Raw genomic sequence first — 24,184 nt, 5'->3', positions numbered from 1 at the left:
CAAAGAAAAAGCGCATATGGTTTCTTAATTATCACATATTTTAAAGTATAACTGTGTCCCAGGGGTGAAATTGGTCATGGACAGGGGCTCACTCCTGCTGACCAAAGGCACAGGTGGAGGAATAAGTCATAGTGGGCCTCAATGCATGCTCTTCTGTTTTCAGTCACATTGGAGAAACTGAGGCTAAAGATTTTTTTTCTTTCCTTCCAAGTTTATGTATATTTGTATACTTTTTTAGGTAAAAATAAACTTTTTGCTATGGGGATCTTGATTTTGAGGCTCTACGTCACCAATTACCAGCTATATGGCACGGGGGACAGATAAGTTGCAAAATCTTCTGAAAATTCCACTTTCCTATCTCTAAAATTAGGATTACAAGAAGAGCTATGGCCAGGCGCAGTGGCTCACGCCTGTAATCCCAGGACTTTGGGAGGCTGGGGCAGCCAGATCACTGGTCAGGAGTTCGAGACCAGCCTGGCCAACATGGCAAAACCCCATCTCTACTAAAAAATACAAAAATTAGCCGGGCGTGGTGGTGGGCACCTGTAATCCCAGCTACTCAGGAGGCTGAGGCAGGGAGAATTGCTTGAACCCGGGAGGCGGAACTTGCAGTGAGCTGAGACCACGACACTATACTTCAGCCTGGGTGACAAAGCAAGACTCTGTCTCAAAAAAAAAAAAAAAAGAAGAGCTACTTCACTGAAGAATGTGGTGTTCAACAAATATACTAATGTGTGTTAAAGTGCTTTATAAACTGTAAATCCTAATACAGTACAAACTTTAGTGAAAGGAACATAGGCTCTCCCTGTGCAGTCTAACTGTGACACTTAACATGTTGTGTGTGAAATGTAAGCAAATTATGTAACCTCCCTGAGCCTCAGTTTTCAGATATAGAAAACAGAGAAATCTTTCTTTAATACAAGATATCTGGAGCATTGTAAATATCCAATAAAGAAAAGTTCTAATTATATTTGCTGCACTTTCCCAGGAATAATCAAAGTTAACTCTTCTACTTGGAAGGCCTTCTGCAGGAGATAGGAGCAGAACGTCCTTAAAAAACTGTTGTGAAATCACCTTAGTGCTAACAAGAGCAAAGAGGAACTAGACAAGATGGCTTGTTTCCTGGTTTCCTGCCCCCAGAGCATTTTTCCAGACTCTCTGACCACCTGGACACCCAAACTGGGAGCTGTCTCTCTGAAATATTATTAGAAAAGAGGGCAAGAGTCTAGATGTGAGAAAATATGAAAAAAGATATTTCCCTTTTAACTAACAAAGGTTTGACTGCTGGCAGGACTTAGGAAACCACTGTGTCCCTAAATCACTGAATCTCAGCAACCTAGAACCAGGGAAAGGCAGACTGTGAGGTAGTTTGTCCAACTTTCCACCTCGTCCCATTAATGTGAGCTGATAAATCGTGACCTTCCTCTGTTATTGGAGGATGGCAAATCAATACTTCCATTATCATTATTATTACTCCCAAGGCACCTCTCTAGCAGCATGTGAGCTATTCTATCCCAAGCACAGAGCAGAAAGGATGGCTAATCTGCTTCTGAGACCCCATCAATCACGACAGGAAGAGAAAGGATGAATTGGAAAGAAGAAACATAACAGTATGGAGGGGGAAAACAGCATTTGAAAAAGCCTAGAATAGTTGCTCTAAGTGTTGTCCTAGGACCTCCTTGATGACATTCAGTGAGGGATGGTTAAAATGACAGATCCCTGGAAATGCTTAGTCTGTGGGTCAGGGGTATGACCCAGGAGCCTGCCTTAATTGACAACTTCTTCAGGTGGTTTTATGCACCTAAAGTTTGCACATTAAAAACCTAGAGATCTACCATTCACTGGTGGAAATATCACTTTAATGATCTTGAAGTTTTGTGGTCCTGTTGTTCATCTCTCAGAAATAAGTTTTGTGGAATACTTGCATGCATACTTATAGGAGTGGGCCAGCATCTTTCATGTCAATGTCAGCTATATTTCAGTTCCAGGGGAACGAAGATGTCCCTTGATTGACCCTATCAGTACTAAAACTTTAGTGTGCATAAAAGTCAGCCAAAGGGTTGGTAAAACAGAAATTGCTGGGCCCTACCCCTAGAGTTTTCTATTCAGGGGGTCTTGAGTGGGGCCTGAAAATTTACATTTCTAAAAAGTTCACAGGTTGGTTGGCTAATCCAAAAGTCATTCCCAGGCTAAGCGTGGTGGCTCATGCCTGTAATCCCAACACTTTGGGAGGCTGAGGTGGACGAATCACCTGCAGTCAGGAGTTTAAGACCAGCTTGGCCAACAAGGCAAAATCCCATCTCTACTAAAAATACCAAAATTACCCGGGCATAGTAGCAGGCTCCTGTAATCCCAGCTACTTGAACCCAGGAGGCGGAGGTTGCAGTGAGCCAAGATTGTGCCACCACACTCCAGCTTGGGTGACAGAGTGACTCAAAAAAAATCACAGGTGATACTGATGCTGCTGGTCCAAGAAACACATTTAAAACCACTGGCACACATGGATGGATTTTTGGAGAGTGCTCTTTTTTTATTTAGGCAGAAAAGCATAATTAAGGAAGAGAGGAAAAAAATCACTTGCAATCTTAACACCCACTACCCACTGGACATCTATACACTTACATGGACACACACACATTTCTCCTCTTGCAAAAAAAAAGAAAGAATCACACTACATATTATCCTGTGCCTCTCTTCTTCATGGGACAACAAATCAGGGCTCTCTCTCCACTCCTCCATGACCCACCTGTACAACATACTGTCTAAGAAATGCACAGCATGAGTACTGTCTGGACTCATCACAATTGGGTGTTATATTGTCTTCAATAACTTTATTATTGTAACTAAACATGTTCTAAGTCAAACAACAGAGAAAAATACAAAAAAAAAGAAAAACACATCTCAAATCCCACCATCTCAGAGATAATCATTGTCAACAAATCAATGTACATCGTTCAACACAAGTATTCCTACATGCACTTATTATTTTACATAAACTGAATCATAGACACCAAGTTATTTTGCAACATGCTTTTTCCACTTACATAAACCAAGTTTTGATAAAGCAAATACAACCTCAAAAATCTTTGAGAAATGTACTATCTAATGGAATCTTAACACAAACTCTTTATAAAATGAAGCATTCTTTTATACAGTGAATTTCTGCCTACTCTTCACAGATACACCAGGTTAATTTTTTAATGTGTGTGTGTATCTGCGAATTCCATATTTCATTTATTAGGTTTGCTTCAGGAATAGTGCCCCTGAAATTAAAATGAGCCTTTTGTACTAAATCGGAGTTCTGAGCCAAAGTCAGTGTCTACAGCACAGACGAGGTGAAACCCAGAGCACTTGGAACTTCTAGTATACATTCTGGATTTTCTCCATCAGTCTAGGATTGAAGACACCGATCTCTGGTCTCAGTTGAGATTTCACCAAGGTTCTGGTTCTAGAATGAGTCACTGGCTAAGGGTCTGATAAGCAAAGGGCGGAAGTGGGCAGAATGTGAGAAGGGTGGGGGAGGTCCTTGATCTGATCAGTACAGCCCAGAGAACACACCCATGTCCCACACGCTTGCCGGGGGGCCTTCATAATAACCAAGCACCCCTTTGCATCTGTAGAACGTGGTTACGTGTTTTTTAATTTGCCATCCTGTTGTTAATTTGTCCCCATTTTCCAGATGAGGCTTGGTGAGATTCACTGAGATCATGCATACAAAGCCCTGAGCACAGTGCTCAGCACATAGTGGGTACTCAGTAAACCTCGGTGGCACTGAGAAGACAGACTGAGAATGAGCATGCTGTGGAGTCTTTCACTCGCCTCTCCTCTGGCACAGGTTACTCTTTCGTTCAGTAGACTGTAATAACATGGAAATTCCAGGACACCAAGAGACAATGATGAATCAAAAATCAGTTCCCAAAAGACAAGTCACATTCCTTATTCCCCATCAAATCTAAAGCCTGATAAAGTCTATATAGCACTCGTGAGACCTCTAACTTTCTGCCTAAAAGTGGTCATCATCACAGCAAACCTGAGCCTCAGAATGGACCTAGCTTACTTGGTGACAGAGGAGGGCAACAGAAGGACTTGGCCCACGGCACCCAGCTGACCATGTCAGCAAATAGAGAGGCCTTCAAAACATTTGCATTCCTGTTCCGTGGAGAAACTGAGGATTGCAGTAAAGTCTAATTACAACCTCTTTTTGCCTTGTTTGAAATACAAGGGGACAATGTAGCCCTAATATATTTATAGAAGGAAGTAAAGATTCAAATAAAGGAAGAGGGGGATGAAAAGAAGGGCATACCCATGTTTCTCATCTTCTTTCACCACAGATCTTAAAAAGGAACCAGAAGCCTCAGCAGTCCATGCTAAAGAATCATTGTCACATTCTGTTATTCCCTCTGATTCCGTGAAGAGGGGGAAAAAAATCATTGCATGGCAATGCCATGTGTGTCAAGCTTCATTAAAGAGATTTCTCCCAAGAGTCTCCTATAACAGCATGTAAAGCACTTACGACAGTACCTGAATCATCGTTAAGTAATCAATAAATGTAAACGAGTAGCAGCAGCAGCAGCAGCAGCAAGAAAGACTTGCTGAGATCATTCATTTAGCTACTTGGAACCCTGCTTAGCATAGAACTCAAGTCTTTTCACAATCAAATGAGTGTTTCTCACAGGAACCCACACTCCTTATTCCTTCAGAGCCTGAGACTCTGCCTTCTGTCTCCAGTCTTCCAAGCTCCTCAGCAGACTGAAGTTCTCCATGATCTACTCTCTCCAGTGTCCTCAAGCCCACGACGACAGAGATATCCCAGCTGAAGAACTGAATTTCACAGGTCTGACACTGACACAACCCATGGAATTCAGTTCTCAAAGCTGAGGATACACATAGGCTTTTCAGAGATGGTGCAAAGACCCCTCCTTGCAGTCCAGGCCTGTCCCAGCCCTGTAAAATACAAGAGTGAAAAGCCTGGTAAATCCAATGCAGCTGCTTCCCAGTACCAGGCCTAGTCCTGGTACTCATGAGTTATAAACATCGGAGGGGGCCAGGTCAGCAGTCTGGAATGCTGACGTGGGTGGATCTCTTGAGCCCAGGAGTTCAAGACTAGCCTGCGCAACACGGAGAGACTTTGTCTCTACTAGAAACAAAAAATTAGCCATGCATTGTGGCATGTGGTGGGAGGATCACTTGAGCCTGGGAATTGGAAGATGCAGTGAGCTATGATTGCACCACTGCTCTCCAGCCTGGGCCACAGAGACTCTGTTAAAACAAAAAAAAAATCTGGAGGGGATGTGCACAGTAGACACGCACATCATTAAGCATCATTAAATGTGGTAGCTGGCCTTTCCTGCCTCATGGCCCTTCCATATGCCATCCCCCTGGCCTGGAAAACTCGTTTGTCTCTTTAACATCAACTTATCCCGAGGTTCTTGCTTTCAATGTCACTTCCTCAGAGAGGCCATCTATGGCAGAGATTGCTAATTGTTTGCCCAATATATATTCTCTTCTCCTAATAGAACCCTTAAGTGGTATCTGAACAGATGAACATCTGACTTTGTTTCCTCACCTGGTGTGACAAAGTGCTGAATATGAGCAGGAGTGCCAAGTTTTGTACTGTTTCCCTCCCTCTTCTCAGGCTTGGACTGTAGGCATGGTGGACAGCCACTGTGGACCATGCAGATGAGTGCAGCCCCCCAGGGAACAGCAGAGCAGCATGCCAGAAGAGCCCCAAAATGGTGAGGCTTCCATATGCACCCTAGATTGCTTACACCTGCACTGATAGATCAGCAAGAATGGAACATCTACCTTATTTAAGCCAGTGTTACTTGGGGATCTCTGTAAGAGCACTTGAATGTTTACCTACCGCCCCCCCATTAGCCTCCAGCTAGTCTCTTTCATAATATGAGATTCTTTTCCTTCACTATAATTTGTAATTGTTAGATAATTTTGTATAATTATTTGATTAAAATTATCTCTCCAACAAGACTGTTTTCCACAAGCACAGAGACAATGCTAGTGTTTTTTAAATATGTACATAGGCCAGGTGTGGTGGCTCACACCTGTAATCTCGGAACTTTGGGAGGCTGAGGCAGGCGGATCACCTGAGGTCAGGAGTTCAAGTTTCACCTAACATGGTGAAACCCCGTCTCTAATAAAAATACAAAAATTAGCCAGGCGTGGTGGCACACACCAGTAGTCCCAGCTACTTGGGAGGCTGAGGCGGAAGAATCACTTGAACCTGGGAGGCAGAGGTTGCAGTGAGCTAAGATTGCACAATGGCACTCCAGCCTGGGTGACAAAGCGAGACTCCATCTCCAAAAAATAATAATAAAATAAAATAAGTACATGATAGCCTTATTGAGTTATAGCTCACATACCAGACAATTCACCTACTTAAAGTGAAAAACGCATTGGTTTTTTAGTATATTTGCAGAGTTGTACAACCATCATAATCAATTCCAGAACATTTTCATCATCCCAAAAATAGATCTCATAACCATTAGCAGTCAATCTCCATTCCCCTCCCTCACCCCTGGGGAATCACTGATCTACTTTCTGTCTATATATATGCTGGACATCTTATATAAATGAAATCATATAATCAGTGGCCTTTTGTGACTGACTTATTTCACTTAGGATAATGCTTTCAAGATATAGCCATGTTTTAATGAGTATCAGTACATCCTTCCTATGGATGAATAATATTCCATCGTAAGGATCTACCACATTTTATGTATCCATTCATCAGCTGATGGGCATTTGGGTTGTTGCTACCTTTTGCCTATTTGATAATGCTTCTATGAATGAATACTCAGGTACAAGCTTTGTGTGGACATATGTTTGCATTTCTCATGGATGTGTGAACCCAAAAGTATCTGAGACAGATCTCAATCCATTTAGGAAGTTTATTTTGCCAAGGTTAAGCACATGCCTGTCACACAGCCTCAGAAGATCCTGACAACATGTGCCCAAGGTGTTCGGGGCACAGCTTGGTTTTATACATTATAGGGAAATATGAGACATCAATCAATATGTGTAAGATGTACACTGGTTCAGTCTGGAGAGGTGGGACAACTAGAAGTGAGGTTGGGGGCTTCTAGATTACAGGTAGATGTGAGACAAACTGTTGCATGTTTTGGTCTCTGGTTAGCCTTTTACTGAATACACAATTTACATGTGAGAGGAGGGTAGAGGAATAGTCACTTATGCCTTAGTCTGGCTTAGTGAAATAATAGGGTGGAGGAAGCAATCAGGCATGCATTGGTCTCACATGAGCAAGGAATGACTGAATTCTCTCTGTCTTTTGTCCACAAGGAATTTCCTTGTGGGCAAATTGTGAGGGAGGTATGTAGCTTTTTTATCTTTGTAGCTAGATTGCGTAGGAATAAAATGGGAGGCAGGTTTGCCTAACACAGTTTCAGTTTGACTTCCCTTTGGCTTAGTGATTTTGGGAGTCCTGAGATCTATTTTCCTTTCACAGACGTATACCTAAGTGTGGAATTTCTGTGTCATAGGTTAACTCTATGGCTATCATTTGATGAATGGCCAGACTGTTTTCCAAAGTGGCCACACTATTTTACAATTCCACCAGCAGTGTATGAGGGTTCCAGTTTCTCCACCTCTTGCCAGTACTGGTTAATGTCTATCTTTTGAGTATAGTTATCCTAGTAGGTGTGAAGTGGTATCTCACTATGGTTTTGATTTGCATTTCCCTGATGGCTAACGATGTTGAGTATCTCTTCATGTGCTTACTGGCCATTTGTATAGCTTCTCTGGAGAAATGTCTATTCAGATTTTTTTGTCAATTTTGTAATTGAGTTGTTTGTATTTTTATTATTGAGTTGTAAGGGTTCTCTATATATCCTAGATACAAGTCCCACATGTATAATTTGCAAATATTTTCTCCCATTCTTTGGGTGGCTTTTTAACTTTCTTAATGGGGTCTGTGCATGTGTTTTGTGTAACATTATTTCCAGCTTCTAGCATAATGTCTTGATCATAGTAGGAACTCCAGTGAAGGATGGATGGAAGGACGGAAGGAAGGAACAAAGGGAGGGAGGTGGAGAGGGGAGGAGAAAGGAGGGGAGGAAGGGAGGGAGGCTAGGTCTCAATACCGAAGGCTTCCATCACAACTGTCCCAGCACTGACTGACTAACTAGGGTAGACATTAAAAGCTGATTGAGCCAGTGCCCTTATACAAAGGCTGGAATGCAACAAAAGCCCACCAAAAGTTTTGCCTGGACACTAAAGCATGACAAAATAACAAAGGAATTCTTAACAGGACCCATTTAGGATTAAACAAGTTTTAATGGGGGTCTGAAGAAACTCCCCAGGCCTCCACAAACAAGTTTATTGGGGGTCTAAAGGAACTCCCTGAACCTCCCTGATTTAGCAGGAGACAAGATAAGTAACCACCCCAGCCCGTGGACCCATTTAGATTAAGTAAATTTACTGAGGCTCTAAAGGAAGGTCTTCAGGACTCAGACCTTAGTTACAGATTAAAAGAAATTAATCACTAATGTCTTTAGATGAACGCACACTTACATGTAGACATATAGTTTAGAAAACTTTGTAATTTTGAGTTGGTCTAGTGATAATTTCCTGGCCTTCTCCCTGTAACCAGTTACAGAAATAAAAATTATCTTCCTCCCCAGTTCATCTGCATCTCGTTATTGGGCCCCGAGAAATAGCAGCCTGACCCTCACTTTGGTCCAGGAACAGGAGGGAGCGAGAAAACGAAGGGAGGGAAGGGAGGGAAGGAGAGAGGGAGAGAGGGAAGGAGAGAGGGAGGGAGGGAAGGAGAGAGGGAGACAAGGGAGGGGAAGGAGGGAGAGAGGAGGGGAAGGAGGGAGAGAGGAGAGGGAGGGAACTTACTTTTACAAACCACACAGTTTAATTTCCTTATTTTAAAGATGGGGAAACTGAAAAGTTAAAAACATTAAGATGACAACATGATGAGATAATAAAAACAAGGTGATAGGCTGGGCACGGTGGCTCATGCCTGTAATCCCAGCACTCAGGGAGGCCAAGGTGAGGGGATCACAAGGTCAGGAGTTTGAGACCAGCCTGGCCAACATGGTGAAACCCCATGTCTACTAAAAATGCAAAAATTAGCTGAGCATGATAGCACACACTTGTAGTCCCAGCTACTCAACAGGCTGAGGCAGGAGGATTGCTTGAACCTGGGAGGTGGAGGTTGCAGTGAGCTGAGATCATGCCACTGCACTCCAGCCTGGGTGACAGAGACTGTCTCCAAAAAAAAAAATGGTGACAGAAGTTAGAACTGGGTTTTAGCCCTAGCTTTTCTCCTACCAGCTGTGAGAACTAGACAGGTCATATAACCTCTCTACACATCAGAGACCTCCTTAGAAATGGTCCTCTCTCACCCATCAGGTATTGGAAGGAGCAAAGTAAACTAATGTATGAGAAACCATTGCTTGAACATGAGTTATAATTGAGGCCCAAGGTCAAATAGCTAAATCAGCTTGGTCAGAAAATGATGGCAGGCGGCCCAATTTCCAGTCCAGGGTGAAGTGTAGGGAGCCATATTTTCTTTTTCAGATTGTTGCTGATTTTCTTCACCAATTAGAAGATTTTCTGGTTCAGTACAGAAAAGGGCACCATTAAGTTTGTGGCAAATCACACAAACCCTGGGTCCTCCCACCACTGATAGTCCTAAACAAGAAGTGTTGCTTCCACTAAATGTAGCCCCAAGCCGAGATTGTTTTATTCACGTTTTATTCGCAATTGTTTTATCCCTGGCACCTAACCGTGCCTGGCATAAGGCAGATGCACAAAAGTAGTGTTTAAATTGTGGACAAATGAATGAGTGGGTGAACAAATGAACAGCAACTGTAAAATAAACCTGAACCCCACTATCTTAATGAAGCCAGGGGGAATTAATCTACTGGTAGAAGGATTCTGGGGTAACATTTGGGTATATCTGGAGAAAGCAAAGTGTAACACTTAGACAACAGGCTCTGGGAGTTCTGCTGCCAGAGTTCTAATTCCAGCTCTGAGCCTGCCGTGAGTGCAGAGGGAAACAGCGGCAGCCACGCATTTTCATCTCTGCTTAAACTTGCATCTATTTATGTCTATCGCTGTGCTACATCCATGCCTTTCATTCCTTCTGTTCCATGCCAGGCTTCATGCTCCCGTTCAGTCATGGCCCTAAGCCAAAGCTCAGGCGTTTTTTTTATTCTGGTTGGATCCACACAATTTGGTGATTACTACATAAACGTTTTGTATTGCTCATGCTGCAGCACCAAATCCGTTTACTCATAATGATTCACTAGAGACACTCACTTCCCTCAAGAGACATGTAATGGCTTCTCCATCACCCTCGACGTGACCTTTTACACTTAGAATACAATGTAAATTATTTGAGAGTTTCCACTTTTTTAAGTAAGCGTCGCCTTCTCTTTCACATGAAGGAAAACCAAGACATGGAAGGGGAAAAGTGCTCCAACTTAGATGGTTTTGCCATGTAGCCCAGGCTGGTCTCAAATTCCTGGGCTCAAGCAATCCACCCACCTCGGCCTCCCAAAGTGCTGGTATTATAGGCGTGAGACATCACAATCAGCCAACAAGGCACTTTCACGCAAATCTCACTTCACTCTCAAAAGCCATAAAAAAAAAAAACCATTGCCGTCCTCACTTGATTAAAAAAGAGGAGGAGGAGAAGGAAAAAGAAGAGAAGGAGGAAGAAGAGCAGCGGCTAAGCAGTTAAAACATTAACCTAACACAGACCACTAACACTTTTAACCATTCGGCCCCACTGTCTGGCTCCTGGAGACATAAACAAAAATGGTTTCTTCCCGAAAGGAATTCAAAGACTAGACAAGGTGGCAAGATATACAGATGAAAAATAGGTAACTGCAGAATGCTAGATAACTATGTACTCAGCCTGGCCTTCACAAGAGAGGCCAGCAGCTGGTAGAAAGGAGACGCTTTTTTTAATCCCTCTGCGGGTTCGGCAAGCTCTGCCTTCACAGCACACCTAGAATCTAACTGTTTACCCTCACCCAAGCCACCATCAGCTCCCACCTCGGAGACCTGCAACAGCGAGGTCTCCTGATTCCACTCCTGCCTCTGCAGTCCACCCTCCAAATAGCAGAAAGAGAGATCTTATTAAAAGATAACTCATAAGTAGGAGCTGAATAATGAGAACACATTGGACACAGGGAGGGGAACATCACATACCAGGGCCTGTCGGAGGGTGGGTGGCAAGGGGAGGGAGAGCATTCGGAGAAATACCTAATGCATGTGGGGCTTAAAACCTAGATGACAGGTTGATGGGTGCAGCAAATCACCATGGCACATGTATACCTAGGTAACAAACCTGCGCCTTCTGTACATGTATCCCAGAACTTAAAGTACACACACAAAAGGAAAAAAAAAAGAGGCCAGGCACGGTGGCTCACGCTTGTAATCCCAGCACTTTGGGAAAGCGAGGCGGGCAGATTACCTGAGGTCAGGAGTTCAAGACCAGCCTGGCCAACATGGTGAAACCCCGTCTCTACAAAAATACAAAAATTAGCTGGGCATGATGGCGAGTGCCTGTAATCCCAGCTACTCGGGAGGCTGAAGCAAGAAGAACTGCTTGATCCTGGGAGGTGGAGGTTGCAGTGAGCCGAGATCATGCCTTTGCACTCCAGCCTGGGAGATAGAGCAGGACTCCGTCTCGAAAAATAAAAAAGGAGAGATAAATCAAATCATGTCACTGCCCTGCATAAAGCTCTCCAGCAGCTTTCCATCACACAGAGAACAAAACCCAAACCCCTCAGTATGGCCTACAAGGCCCATGTCATCCGGCCCCTGCCTCTACCTCCAATCTCCTTTTCTACCATCCTTCCCTCATCCATCCACTCCTGCCCACCTGGCCTCCTTGCTGTTCTTAATTGCACCAAGCTATTACCTCTTCCTGGAAGGGCCTTTCCCAAAATATTTCCACTGTCCACCTCTTACTTCTTCCAGACTCTTCTCAAACGTCACCTCATCAGAGTCCATCCCTCACCTACCCTACCTAAAGGAACCACAGACATGCCCCACTCATTCCTCAAATGTTCCAGCCTCTTGCCTGCTTTTCTACCTCACAGAATTTATCATTAGTTCACGGTTATAGTTACTTATTTGTTTACTGCCTTTCTGCCTCGTAAGAGCGAAAGTTTCATGGGAGTAGGCACTTTAACCAGAAGAATGCCTGGCACAGAGTAGGTCCGTTTCTCAATCTTTTTTTCATTATCATCCTTCTAAGGAAACTTTTCAGACATTTTTTTTCCTAATCCCCCTACTATGAAGTGTTAACACTACAGATACATGTCTACATATACTATGTGTATATTTGTGCTTTACACATAAAGAGAGTAAGTTTTTTTTCACCCCTTAAGGGCCAATTTTCATGCTCCTCGAGGGGAGGCATATCTTCCCCATGGAATAGGTGCTTGATAAAAATTTGTTGAATGGATAAAACTCCTGAGGAGAGCCGCAAGCTCTGAGAGACAGACATCATTCAAGGTATAAGGTTCAGCTGGGGAAATTCCAAGCCTCCCCCCACTCAACCCTCCCATCTTTGTAGCATGAGTACATCCTGTCATGCTGTGTCTGGTGACTATCCGGTATTTTTCTAATGCAGATTTTCAACTTTAAAACAAAACAAAACCCTACTCTTGTTTTGCATCCCAGCTCCCACTGCTACTTTGGATCCTTGAATTCACTTTTTCTCCACCCTCCTCCCCAGGCAAGCTTTAAAATCCAGATAAGGCCCGCTCCATTCGTTTATTCTTTCCTTCATCCTACAACCTGCACTAAGTTCCTATGTGAACCAGGTGCTAGAGATGAAAAGATGATGATGATTCAATCCCTGCCCTCTGGAAGCTTATGAGTGTGTGAGGGTAGACAAACAGGATGCTAAGTTCAACATACCAAGAGATCCAGGACGAGCAACAAAGTGCTTTGAAAGGACAACTGTACTGACCCAGTGGAACCTCGCCTTGCTCATCCATTCACCCATCACGGACTTAGAGAGCACCTGCTGTGTGTGTCAGGCCTGTGCCAGATCCTGGGGTTGCAGCACAGACAAGACCAGCATGGCCCATGGAGATCACCAAACAGGAGAGACTGAAATCTCACTGATAATCACACAAACAAGTGAGTCCAAATGTGATAAATGCGACCGGTGGAAAAGCTGAAGATTCTGGGAAGCACTTGGTAGTTGGAAAGAAATGACATTTAAGGAGAAACCCTGAAGAATAAGTAGAGAGTGGTCTGGTGAAGACCAGGTAAAGGGGACTCCCAGGCACAGGGAACGGAATGTCTAAACAGTCACAAATGGGATGTGACCAGGCACTCTTGTGAGGACGGAGAGAGATCCCTCTACTGAGGTCAATAACGAGACCAGGGATGGCATGAGGAGAGGGAGGCCCAGGCAGGCAAGAGCTGATTCATGTTGGCCTTGCTGAGAAATATGGAGTTGACCTTAACTAAAGACAGAGGAAACAGGGAAGGAATGTCATCCAGGTTGTATTTTTTAAATATTCTGGTTGGGTGTGGAAAACAGCTGGGAGGAGGGTAAAAAATCATCCCACACATCTGTCATCCGATCACGCAATTTAACACGCTATCCTGTGGGGTCTTGCACCCACTGGTGCAAGTCCTGTGAGACTGTGAAATTCTCAAAGGCAGATATCACATTTTCCACCTCTTTTAACCCTGTCCCACAACAGCAGTGCATCGTACCTGGTAGACAATTAGAAAACACTTCTTGAGTAATTATTTTATAATAACAAGTTCTATGCTTTTATTATGATTAACCACTCCTTCTCTCTGCCCTCTGAAAGTTCCCCTCCCGTCCTCAGTCATCTTCCCATCCTCTGCCTGACTGACATATTCTGTTTTGGAAGACCACAGTATCTTTCAGATGACCTCCCACAAGCTCCCAGTCACTGCATTGCACGGAAAGCTGGATATCAGGGTGGTGACGATCTGAATGGTAAGCCATTGGCCCCCTTACTGCCCCCAACCCCCACCTGTCCCTGGTCACCCAGACCCTCGAACCTCCAGTTCCTCAGAATCTATATCTCCAATAAGGCACTAGTTTGTTCCTGTGCTACTGAAGCAGCCAGGCCAAAATAAACTTCAACTGCACAGTCGGAGCCATTCCTCAGCCAGAATGGGGAACAGGACAGAGCAACACAGCAAAGTAGTTGCCTCCTATTTACCAGGACGTACTTTGTGCTATGAGCCATTTTGTCAACTTCATGAGATTTGCAGTCAGAAAACACGGAAACAAAAGAGCAATATGAAGGTCTTTTAAACATTGACCATTTACATTTGTCAGCATGGCTGCTCCATCCATTATTATCATTTCCCCAGTGCACAGCCCAGGAAAACTGTAGTTGCATTAGATCAATAAAAAACTGAATTCTCTTTTAAGACACAGTCCTATTGTGTAACTCTGTTGGGCAAATGTATAACTTGCCCTATGAAAAGAAATCCCATACCTCATTTGGTCATAGCGCATTGTGACAGAGAAACGATTTGCTTCCATTTTCAAGAATTCACTCCCTTTCCTTTTATGTATTTTTCTCACCATATGAGGGAAAATTATAAAGGAACCCAAAAGTTGTTGTAAATATGACTTTGCCAGCTCTCACCCCAAAAAATACTACTGTGGCACTTTGCTCTTGCTATACAGAGTGAGAATAAAGGAATGGGTTTTCAATATGCGAGGCTTTTAGGAGAGACTTACCTAGTACAACTTTACAAATTCAATACCCTTTCAAAGCTAAATTAATCCTGGTCTTTCAGTTCATTCTCAAGAGATGTAAAGGAGATACATCCAAATTGCTTTATATGCTGGCTGTAAAAAAAAAGTATGTAGTACCTAACGTAGCACTTTATTTTTTAAAAAATTTTTAAATAGTCTGCATAATTATCTCATTTAGATCTCTGCACCGCCTTAGGAGGAAAGCTGGAGCAAGCATGGAAGCATTTTGGGGTCAACAGATTTTTGCCAAGAAGGAACTGTAAGGTGATCCTCCAGTACTGAACTTCGCTAGCCCTTTCTGTAAAACAAATTCCCCTTATAACCATGAGGTGAGTTCCTGCAAAAGAAACATTACTAACCGCAAATAGCCAAACAAATAATTGCAACCCATACACCTTGTGCTGGGCACCTCTAGGCTCTGGGCCCCAGTCAGCTGGGAATCAGATGCCTAGCATAAAACATGCCTAAAGTCACAGAAACTCAGGGCTAGATTCACTAAGCAGAAACAGGCAATACATTTCTCTCTGGTCTTCCAGCCTATACATTTCAAACTTGGTAACTGTTTTCTATTTGGGGTTGGGGAGAATATTCTAAGTTTCACACGCCTGTTTCCATGGTCTTGACGTTCTGTATCTATGTGAATGGGCTCTGCCCATACAAAGGGAATGACTGGGGTCCATTCCCTTTGTAGTTACTCAGGTACCAGTCTCTGGGGACAAGTCCCTCCATAAAGGTCACCACCTCCCAAAAAGCTTCTCCAATTCCCTCCCCACGTCCACAGCCTTAGATGCTTACCTCTGTGGAAACAATCCTCTCCTTCCAATCTCCAGGGAATAAACTCTTCAGAAACCCAAAATGTCTTATTTGACCTGAATGTGTCCTCTCTATCCTTACAATGCCTGGCTCATGGAAAGCTCACAAATGAATAATAACAGTTATCATTGTAGTTAAGATGTATTAAATGCTTATTATGTGTGAGGCTAAATTAATTCTTTCACTAAAAATTCCTAATAAAACTGTGAGGTTGGTACTACAATCAACTTCATTTTATAAATGAGAAAAATTGGGCTCAGAAAGGTTTGGCAGCTTTCCCAGGGTCACAGAGCTGGCAAGTTAAGAAACTAGGTTTTCAACTTAATCATGCTGCCTCCAGAACTCAGGCTTCCAACCACTCTGCTGTATTGACTAAGTGAATTAAGTGAGCATCACCAAGGTCATCAAACCAATGAGCCTGACTACAGTCCCCACCGCTCGGTCCAAGGCACTTCCTTCTCTTCGTCAAACCAAGTTCTGGTTTCACTGGAAGAAGGAATTGAGCCTTCAGGACAAAGGCAGAGATAGCCTACACCTGCCATCCTCAACCAGCTCTTATGCACTAGAAATAATCATTCCTGGGAGAAAGGCTCTCAGGCAAGCTTAATAACAAACGTATTGGTTTTACAGTAGCTGCTGCTACAAAAAGCAAAACAAAACAAAACAAAATTTCTGGGTGACTAAGTAACATGAATTGCTAGAAGGCGAGTCTTCATCCATCCCCCTCTGAATTGCAAGATGATGGTGTGTTTTAACGGCAAATGAACACGGCGTTCCCAAAGCCATCAAGTTAATGAATCAAGTAAATCCTCAGTCTTCTCCTTATCCAGATTTTTATCATCCCCACTGTCATGACCACCTTGCTCAGAAAATCATTTCTGGGCCTTTCTCCTGCTCCAAAGAGGTGGATTGTCACTTAAAGGCCTGTTAACTAACTGGAACTGCTGTTCTGCAGCTGCAAATAAAATTCACACACAGCTCAGAAGAGTTTATGATGGGAGTTGATTAATTAGCAGTTACTGAGCCCTGAAAATAGAGTTCCATTTCATTAACACAGACATGTAATGTTTTGGTACATATTGTTGTGATTTAAACATATTTGCTCCACGGTGGAGAAGATATGGAGGTGTAGGAAAAATGGGAAGTCTATGGGATAATCAGGAGTGAGATCAAATGTAAAGGATTTTTTAAAATAATGTAATGGTTAACATTCAGCTCAGGTCTTTCCTACCAGAGTGTTCTGAGCATTTTGTGTGATTAATTAGCTCATTTGGCCTTCGTGAACATCCTAGGAAATAGGCACTATTATTGTTAGCATTTTACACAGGAGGAAATTGTAAACCAAAAACAAAATTTGAAGCCCCCCCCGCCCCACCATCCAACCCCAACCATCTGAATGGACTTCCTCCTCAGCCAAAGCTCTTTTAAAATGTAACCTGAGAGACTGTTTTGGGCCATGATGGGAAGTGGGGTTCGAACATGCCTCATTATACCTCTCTGGCATTAACATCAACACAGGCTGTAAGTCTGATAAGAAATATCTTATGGGCCGGGCACCATGGCTCTTGCCTGTAATCCTAGCACTTTTGGAGGCTGAGGCGGGCAGATCATCTAAGGTCAGGAGTTCGAAAACAGCCTGGTCAACATGGTGAAACCCTGTCTCTGCTAAAAATACAAAAATGAGTCATGTGTGGTGGTGCCCACCTGTAGTCCCAGCTACTCCGGAGGCTGAGGCAGGAGAATCGCTTAAACCTGGGAGGTGGAGGTTGCAGTGAGCCGAGGTCACACCACTGCACTCCAGCCTGGGCAGCAGAGCAGGACTCTGTCTCGGGAGAGGGAGAGGGGGAGAGGGGGAGAGGGGGAGAAGGAAAGAGGGGGAGAAGGGGAGAGGGGGAGAAGGGAAGAGGGGGAGAAGGGGAGACGGGGAGAGGGAGAGAGGGAGAGAGGGAGAGAGGGAGAGAAGGAGAGAAGGAGAGGAGAAATTTTACAACCTATCTTCTGTAAAGCCTAGTACTTAAAGGCTTCCTCTGCAAATAAGAACTTGGGTTCCACAATCCTTCATCTTAATCCAGCCATTACTTTCTGTTGATCCCAGGTATTTAGACAAACTCAACCATTAACCAGAAAATGTTTAAATTTACCTACAGCCTGGAAGCCCCCACTCTGAGTTGTCCCACCTTTCTGGACCAAACCAGTGTATTTTTTAAATGTATTTGATTGATGTCTCATGCCTGCCTAAAATGTATAAAACCAATAGGCACCTGGGCCACCTTAGGCGTATGTTCTCAGGACCTCCTGAGGGCTGTGTCACAGGCCATGGTCACTCAAATTTGGCTCAGAATATATCTCTTCAAATATTTTACAGAATTTGGCTATTTTTCATTGGCAAAATGAAGGCATACAGTTACTAAACAGTAGAGCCAAGGTTAACACTCAGGCTGGCTCCAGAGCAGTGGTTCTCAACTGGAGGGGCAGGGGGAGGGTCCTGGAGGCTTAACCTTCCTAGGAATATTTGCAGTGTCTGAAAATATTTTTGATTGCCATGAGTTGGCTGTCATTTCAAGGTGTCATGAGTTGGGGGACATCTAGTGGGTTGAGGCCAGAGATGCTGATAAATGTCTTACAATGCACAGGTCAGTACTCCCCAATAGCAAAGAACTTTCAGTCCCAAAACGTTAATAGCGCTAAGGTGAAGAAACTCTACTCCAAAGCCTGGTCCTTGCTATTGTGTCCAAGACTTGTGCCCAGAGAAAAAGGCAGGTGACCAGTGATCACCTCCCTTCCCTGTGTAGCAGCTGTGTTACTTCCTGGCCGGTTACCTCAGCAGCAACAACTACAGGGTTGATATTATTTCACTTGCCTGAAGGCTGAATTTGACCTCTTAAAAGTCCTGTGAGAGCTCAGGTTTCCTAGCAAAAGCTATGAAATCTCTAGAAATAATAATTAAACATGTGACATTGGAGCAGAAATAGCATATCACCAATAGAATAAAAATGAGATTCTAGAAAGATATCTGTGTACATGCTGTAATTTAGGACCAGGTAAAAATATCCTTTCAAAGCAGAGGAAGAAATCAAAAAGCAGGAGAGCGGAGTGTACGAGAACTCTCTGTACTGTCTATGCAATGCTTCTATAAATCTAAAACGATCCTAATTCCAACATTTTATTTTTTTAAAAAAGTAGAGGGAAAAACTAGTACCTAAAGAGGAAAACATTAACATCAGATCTGTCTTATATCATACACAAAAATATACTTCAGATGGATGACGGACCTAAATGCAAATGAACAATGTGATAGCAACAAAAACTATAGATGTTTCAAAAGTAAATATAAAAATAAATATTTACAATCTTCACTTGAGGAAGTCCTATGAGACACAAAAACAACTGCAAAAAAGACTGACAGGTTTGAGACTCTCTGTGTGGCAATACAATTGCACACTGGAGCAGCAAAGAGGATCAGTTTAGTAAAGAAGTAACCCGAGTTGTTTTTGCAGCTTTCTTCTGGGAGATAATCCAGAGCCAAAACTGAATCTCGGGTTACAGAAGTCAAAGGGAAAGGCCCTTGTGGGGAACACCCATTTGGCATCCCTCTCTAATTAGCTTCAGATTTAACAGGGAAATTTTTCTTCTTTCTCTCTGTTCCTGGTGTCCCCGGTTAAAGGAAGTCTCTGGCAAGCTGATGGATGTTATTGGTACATGGGTGTGACCTTAAGCCTAATTCTTGGTTTGGTTAGAACAACTGGCTCTTTTCTTATTATTTTAATGTCTGAACTGATATGGGTGACATTTCCTCCAGCAGTGGGGGCAGCTGATAATGACGATTGTAGGCCAGATGACTACTGAATGCTACACACTAAGATTACCCCAAAATGGCGGCACCGCATGACTCCCTCCAGTACCCCAAGAGACAAACCTAGAGAAAATATTCAGCTCCACATCCAAAACTCTGAAATTAACTTCCCCTGAGATGTGCAGAGTTTTATGCTCAAACTTCCAAAAAATATTAAAAATTCAAGATAGTCATTTTTTTCAACATGAACTTGCACACTCTTTTTTTTGTATATATACACCATGATTCAGCAATGAACTTGTGCTCTTATCTCCAACAAGGAATGTATCTAAATAGTCATATCCTTAAGGATATAAGTTTTTAGCAGAGTCAGGAACCTAGGAAAGAACTATACAAAGAGGTAGACAGCCCTCAGCCACCCCTTTGATGGTGTATCCACGCATTTGCATTGTCCTATTATCTTTTCTTAGAGAATCAAAGGATCTTTCCAAGATCTTGGAGAAAGAGTAACAAATAGTACGTAAGATATTATATCAGAGTCAGTCTGGAATGGGAAAAATCAGATGCGAGTCCCTATTGGAAAGTGGAGCCTTAAATAGATCACTTGATCTCTTTGAGTTTCAATTTTCTCAGCAGTGAAATGGATTTAATTCATTCATTTAACAAATATTTAATAAGTTCCCATTATGTGCTAATTATACTGTTTCTACCAACCTTACAAATTTTATGAAAGAATTACATGAAATGACAAAAATGCTTTACAAAGTGTAAGTCATAAAAATAATTTGTAAGTTATTGTTGAAAATAGAAGATTTTCTCTTGTTACTAAATAAGACTGAAGCCCAAAACAAAATAAGAAACGTTTGCCAGATTGTAGAACAATCGGAAGGAGGAATCCCCACTGCAATTCAAAAATTGCCCAAAAGCTGGCTTTAAGGGACCACACCCAAGACTAAAGATTGCTGACAGCCAGAGAAAACAAATATTTACTACAGGTTGAGCCTAAAGGCCTCCACTGAGAACCTAAAACTATACCCAACTGAAGCAGTGCATGTGTCTGATTCCCGCAGGGCCTTTGGAGAAAGTGGGACTCTAGGAATTCAGACATGAGAAGAGGGCGCAGGAATGCATCACCAGGGGCCATCCAGTCAGCTCCTCATCCCATCCCAGGCCTGGCCTCATGGAATCCTGAAGATGAAACACCACCCACTCCACAAGCTAACAGTCCAACAACTCCAAACAACCTGCATGACCCCCAGAGTCCATCAGAGTCCACTTTCTCTCTCTCAAAGAGCTTCTTGTACTGCTGCTTATCTGTTCCAAGGAGTACCATGCATAAGGACAGCAGTATGATTTTAAAAACAATAACAAAAACAAATAAAGATAAGCCAAAAGTTATGTCCAAAAGCCCATTATTAATAACGGGGATAAAATGTCAGCAGAGCGCTATACTCAGAAGGGTTTGGGGCAAAATCAGAGCAGAACCGGGGCACACAAATGAAATAAAGGACACTGCACTTTGGGAGGCCGAAGCGGGAAGATCACCTGAGGTTGGGAGTTCGAGACCAGCCTGGCCAACATGGCAAGACAGGGTTTACCCTGTCTCTACTAAAAATACAAAAATTAGCCAGCGTCATGGCACGCTTCTGTAATCCCAGCTACTCTCGAGGCTGAGGAACAAGAATCGCTTGGACCCAGGAGGTGGAGGTTGCAGGGAGCCGAGATCGTACCACTGCACTCCAGCCTGGGTGACAGAGCCAGACTCCATCTCAAAAAAAAAAGGAAGAAAGAAAGGACACTGAATATAAAGGTCTCAAATGACAAAAAAATACAGTAATACAATAATTAAGCCCATCGAGGCATCAAGAAAGAAAAGTGACACTGTTTGCCAATTAGTATACAAGTCAGGTTCAGTATGTAACAGATTCTTTAAAAAAGTTAGAAAAATTTTAAAAAATTCTTAATATACAAGACAAAATTGAGATTGAGAATAGGAACACAATAAACAAAAATAATGGCCATAATCCTCCAGCCCTGAAACCTCCTAAGAGCACCATATTTACTGTGCAATATTTTCATGCTGTTGTCACTGCAAGAAAGTTTATGACTTCCTAAATAGAGACCACAGTCTACAACTCCAGGGTTAAAAGCATATTATTTTATCATCCATAGAGATTCTAAACCACTTCCTGACCCCACTCTATCCCACCCCACCCTGAAAATAACAAAAGGTTAAAAATATGTCCCCTTTGGAAATGAAGCCGCATCTTTACTAAAGCACTGGAAATATCTCCAAGTCACTGACATTTTTATATTTCTAGACCATGACAAAAGTCTCTCACCTACTTTAATTCTAATGCCATTTCAATATGCCTTAAACATCTTGATTATATCTTTAATGTGCCATTTACTCTGCAATAATCCACTGTACAAAAGCCTGCTGCCTCTCAAACAGAAGGTAAGTACATAATAAATCAGCTTGCAATGATTATTTTTTCCCAGCTCATACTCACAGCGAGCTCCTAAAATTTCATTTTATTTTATCATTTCCAATTCAGCCTCCGTTCTCCCCCTCCTCGTTGTGCTACTGTCTCCTGTCCATCCTGCCCACCCCTTTGGCATGGCTTCCGGCCCAGGGTTTACCACTCCAATCGGCCCTGCTGCTGCCATCCAGGGAAGGAAGAGCGGTCAAGCGTCTTGGAGAAAGACTCTTATTTGCTGGGGTAGAGGAAGGCAGCTAAGACCTATTTGCATATGCTTTTATTCCATTTCCACACCCTGCACGCTAACCCTCTCTGGAAAGTCCCTTCTAGATCCCTCCTCGGCACAGCGAGGGAGGAAGAGGCTGGGCCGGAATGGAAGGTTCCAGCCTGGCAGGGTCAGCTTCTCTCCGGGGGGCTGAGGGGAAAGCCTCCACCTCCCTCCTCATGCGTGCAGGGTACAGACCCCCAGGTCGGGACCCTCTTGCAGCACGTGTCGGGAGCAGGCTGCTGCTTTGGCCTGCGGCGCTCTAGAGCGTTCTGTGCAGGATGCGCCTGCTCCCCTGCAGCCTCCCCCGAGGAAGTTCTGGTCAGGCGCTGGGTCCCCAGGCTTCCTGTCTGTACTCTCCGCAGCCCCGCGGGGAAATCCCGAGAGCTTTGTCGGCTGCCCAATGAGCCTGTTGGCTTTTCAAGTGCGCGCGGGCTGAGTTTCAGCCAAAACCTCAATTTAAACGTTAACCAAAAATAAATAAATAACATGTGTGCAGGCATTTAAAAAGAGAGACTCTGCCTTTGGGGTGAAGATCAGGGAGAAAACTCCCTTGTTTCATTGCTGCAGATACACGAGACCTGGATTTGCTCACCCTTTGAACAAAGGGATTCTTTGAACTGTAAACGGACAGTTTACAGTGAGCACCGACCTGGCAGGCGGAACACTGAGAAATCTTCCCGAGCACCTGTCTCTGGAAATGTGAACATTCAAGGCAGTCCTGTGTGTCAGCTAAAGGGAACAGTCATAGCTAAATTTTAATGGGCACCTACTAGGCACCAGGCACTCTGCTAAAAGTATCACCTGCATCATTCCCCTAATCCCACAGCAATCATAGCAGGTAGCCCGAATTATTATCTCCATTTTATGATTCCCATTTTACTGATGGGGGAATTTTATCTTTGGTGAGGTTAGGGGGACTTGCCTAAGGTCATACAATTAGTAGGTGTTTCCATGGGTGCCCTTAGCTGTTCCTTTTCCCAAACTGGAAAGAACTCACAAGGCCTTTGGAACGTGCAACTGCAAATTCAAATTCGCAGTCAAGAAAAATATAGCTTCCTTTCCTTGGTCATGTGCTCATGGACGGGAAAAGATCAGCTCGAAGGATTTTGCTTCCAGGCAGATGTAGTCACTTTCCTGACCTCCCCTGAGAGTTTTTGTTGCTTATCTTGCTGAGTTCCCAAAGGGTTTGTTTGAACATCTACTATAGATAACGTTTTTAAAAGCAAATATTTATTGAGCACTTATTATACACCAGACACTGTTCATACAAACATGTTCTTATTTAATCCTCCTAAGAACCCTAAAAAGCAGATACTATTATTATTCTTAGATTAGAAATGAGGAAACCGAGGTTCCAAGAGAGTCAAAACTTGCCAGAGTTCACATAGCTAGAAAATGTCAGAGCCAGGATTTGAATTGAGGTTTCCTGTCCCCACATCTCTGAACCTGGTACACTGCATTACTCTGCCTCTCAAGGGGTCCACATCAAAACTCTTTCCTTGTGTGAGATTCCCTCCCATTAGAAGGGAGCTCCCTGGGAGTGTGGGGTGGACCCAGGCATCTGAGTGGGCTCTGAGCATACCTTCAGGCACTCCAGCATCTGCTGAAAAGGGGTGGATGGATTGAAGGGAGGAAGCATAAGGGTGACCAGAAGAGTTAAGGGCACTCTTCACACATCCCATGTTGTATTAAGGAGTAAGCAACCTGTTTGTGAAGTTTTTGTAAAAGGTTAAAAGCTGCATAACGTTAGCGACAATTCTGTTTAAAGAAATCCAAAATTATCTGGATCCATTAACTGGGGCTAGACTCGAATGGAATAAACAGAAGGAACTCAGCCCTGGCTGGTTTCTGCTAACAAGTACATTATCCCGTTCCAGTCAATTAACTCGACTTCGGCATTCCTAAGGGCTCCTTTATGACACCTGGGGGTCATTAGTATCATTTTCCAGAAACAGGAAAGCGGATGCTTGGAGCCAGAATTTAAATAGCTATATGCTGCCAGCTGTAAGCACCTCCATCCGCTGCCTTTTGCCTCGGGAGGAATAAACTCTAAAATCTTG

General features: G+C 43.3%; 1 long non-coding RNA gene across 1 annotated transcript; it reads right to left on the bottom strand.

Annotated features, from left to right (window-relative positions):
* Nucleotides 1-2,816: 2,816 nt before the first annotated feature.
* Nucleotides 2,817-22,454, bottom strand: LOC112626634. Its single transcript, XR_003119927.1, has 2 exons — nt 21,887-22,454; nt 2,817-4,944 (listed from the first exon to the last, which is right to left on the bottom strand). It is a non-coding gene; the product is annotated as an uncharacterized LOC112626634 (long non-coding RNA).
* Nucleotides 22,455-24,184: the final 1,730 nt, after the last annotated feature.

This window comes from Theropithecus gelada, chromosome 6 (assembly GCF_003255815.1).
Source record: "Theropithecus gelada isolate Dixy chromosome 6, Tgel_1.0, whole genome shotgun sequence".
Taxonomy (NCBI): Eukaryota; Metazoa; Chordata; class Mammalia; order Primates; family Cercopithecidae; genus Theropithecus; species Theropithecus gelada.
Note: the sequence above shows the minus strand (reverse complement) of the source record. Positions and strands in the feature narration are given on the sequence as shown.